This window comes from Helianthus annuus, chromosome 12, assembly GCF_002127325.2.
Source record: "Helianthus annuus cultivar XRQ/B chromosome 12, HanXRQr2.0-SUNRISE, whole genome shotgun sequence".
NCBI lineage: Eukaryota > Viridiplantae > Streptophyta > Magnoliopsida > Asterales > Asteraceae > Helianthus > Helianthus annuus.
This window is the reverse complement of record NC_035444.2, coordinates 148,451,235-148,454,089: the sequence shown is the minus strand read 5'-3', so window position 1 is coordinate 148,454,089 and position 2,855 is coordinate 148,451,235.

Genomic DNA, 2,855 nt, shown 5'->3' with positions numbered 1-2,855 from the left:
TTTAGTTCTTTGAACTTCGAAATTTTGTCCCTTGGGTTTCTTGGTATTTAATTTTACATTTTTCCCATAAAAGTTGGGGTTTGGAAAGGTGTTTGCATTAAAAGATTGTTGTTTTGAAATATACATTAATTAATATGTTTATATTAAATGTACACGTTTTCATAATACCAAATTTCAGTATATAAACTCATAGTCACTTCACCTATTTTTCATCACGTTTCCTACGAAGATATTATAATTTAAGGAAAGTCGAGTAATATAGTTTATTCAAATGGCATCATTCACAAATACAAAATCAGATGATTTCAAGCAGCGTTTTGTCAGGCAAATCGAGGAACAGGTGTATGAAGATAGGGCTACTCTTCAAGAGTTGAAGAGATGTTTTGATGGATTGCACGTTGGCCTGTTCACTAGAGAGCTGGTTTCCAGAGATCTTATGCGGATGCCTTCAACCTCTGTTCGTGAGCTTTGTGTTGTCAGTAATATAGAGTGCGGTGATAGAGACGTGGAGTTCATGGCGATGTTGAAGGACATACATCAAGAGGTTCAGCAATCGATGGAGTTGAAGCTAAAGTTTCTTAATTCTTGCTGTTATTGTTAGATTTGAAAATTAATGTTGTTCAGTATTGGAGTTTTTAATGTTATGAATAAATGAATAAATTTTAGATTATGTTCATGTTGAATTGTGTTTGAACAAGTTGTGTTTTGTTTTTAGTTATTTAGTGTTTGAGTAAGATTTAGATTATGTTCATGTTGAATTGTGTTTGAACATCTGTTTGGTAAGTCAACAGATGTTTAATAGTATGAAGGGTTGGTTTGATGGTGAACAGATGATAAAAAGATAAAACAAATGTTTAGAATTTGATCAGAAATACCAGTTTTTTGAAGAATTTGTGCTCCTGCAAATTACAGAGAGTCAATACTTCGAGTTGTAAAAGGTCTGTTGTAGTTAAAGTTTGGCAAAAGAGAACATTTGCTGATGATGAAACAACTGTGTATTCTAACGACTGTTGATACTAACAGTGGTTGGGATAATGATGTGTTAGGAAACTTTATTTGTAAGTATTGAAGAAAATCTCAATCAACTGGATCTCTGAAGAAGATAACAGTCCTGAAGATCACAGCAAGAAGAAGAAAATCAGATAGGACAACTGAAATGCAAAGTATCTACTTCAAAGAATCACAAGTTGATCAAGAGTTGATTTGGATTATCAGAGAAGGTTATTTCTGATGGATCTGATGATATTTCTGATGAAATATCATCAGTTTCTGACGATTCTGATCATCAGACTTTTCTGATGATTTGTTCACCAGAATTTCTGATGAAGTGGTTTATCAGAAATTCTGATGAAAGACCCACTTGTCTAAAAATCACAACTCTATCCTGCCACCAATGACTGAAGCATGACATTATTGGTTATCATGTTACAAATGCAACTTGAACGATGGATTCAATGAATATGTCAAATTGCTACTTTACGCAGGACTTATTGCATGAATAAACAATTGTTTATTCATGTCCACAGCCGTCTATAAATAGAAGGCTCGAGAGGCAGAAGATACTTGAGTTTGAAGCTTAGTATTCATATACAAACATCCAAACTCCACTGCTCTTCTCACCCACAGAAATCAAGATTCATTTGTATTAGATAATAATCTTACAATCACCTTGTTAAACTAATCTGTTTCAAAGTGATATAAACTTGATAATTCTGTAGGTCTTGTTTCTTGAAAGTCTGATTTCCATTTCCGCACATCTTTTTCACATATACTGAAATCACTTGCCATATTACGTAAAAAGAAGTTGTTAAGGCCATACTGGGTCCAACAATTGGTATCAGAGCAGATTGAATAAATTATTTTCAAACGATTAATCGCTCTTCTTCTTTTTTCTAAATATGGCCAGCTTTTAATCCTGGAATAATGCTTTCAATATTGGTTCTATGTCCAAACCTCCGTCTCTGGTCAGAGAGGAATACCCCCAATGGAAAATCAGGATGGTCAATTTCCTTAATGGTCATGACCGAGCTCTGTTTCAATCCATTAAAAGGGGTCCACATATACCAATGACTGAAATACCAGCTATTCCAGCAATTGACCAACTACCTGCTATCCCTGCCTCCCGAGCTCCCAAAAGTGAAATACTTTGGAGTGAGGAAGACAAGGAACTGGTAGCAGGGGATGAAAGAGCAAAATCACTCTTAATAATGGCCATCCCCAATGACATATTTTCACAAGTTGATGCTTGTGCATCAGCCAAGGAAATATGGGATCAGTTGGAAAATCTTTGTGAAGGAGGAGAAAGGATGAAAAGAAACAAGAGAACAAATAACGTCTCATCCTATGAAAGGTTTAAAAGTTTACCTAATGAAAAGTTAAATGACACACATCAAAGGTTCACAAAACTTTTAAACGAGCTAAAGAAATTTGGAATAACTAAATCAAATGATGAAAGAAACATAAAATTTCTTGATGCTTTTCCTAGAGAATGGAGAAGTCTCACAATGACTTTGTCCTCAACCTTAGAACTAGGAAACATGAGTCTTCATGACTTATACAACATCTTGATCCCCAGAGAGGAAGAAATATTTGAAGAAACCATTCAAAGAGGGGGATCTTTAGCTCTTATCTCAAACCCACAAAGACAAACAATTTCCAATGATCCACAACCATCAAACAGCCAGAGTCTTGAAACTTCTGATACATCATCAGATTTTTCAGCTTTTGCTGATGCAATAGCACTTCTCACCAAAACATTTGAGTAGAGGTTGAGGGGAGGAGGCCAGAGATACCAGAGGAGTGATAGAGGGAGGATTGATGGTAGATCTAAAGAAGAAGTTAGATCTAAGGATAAA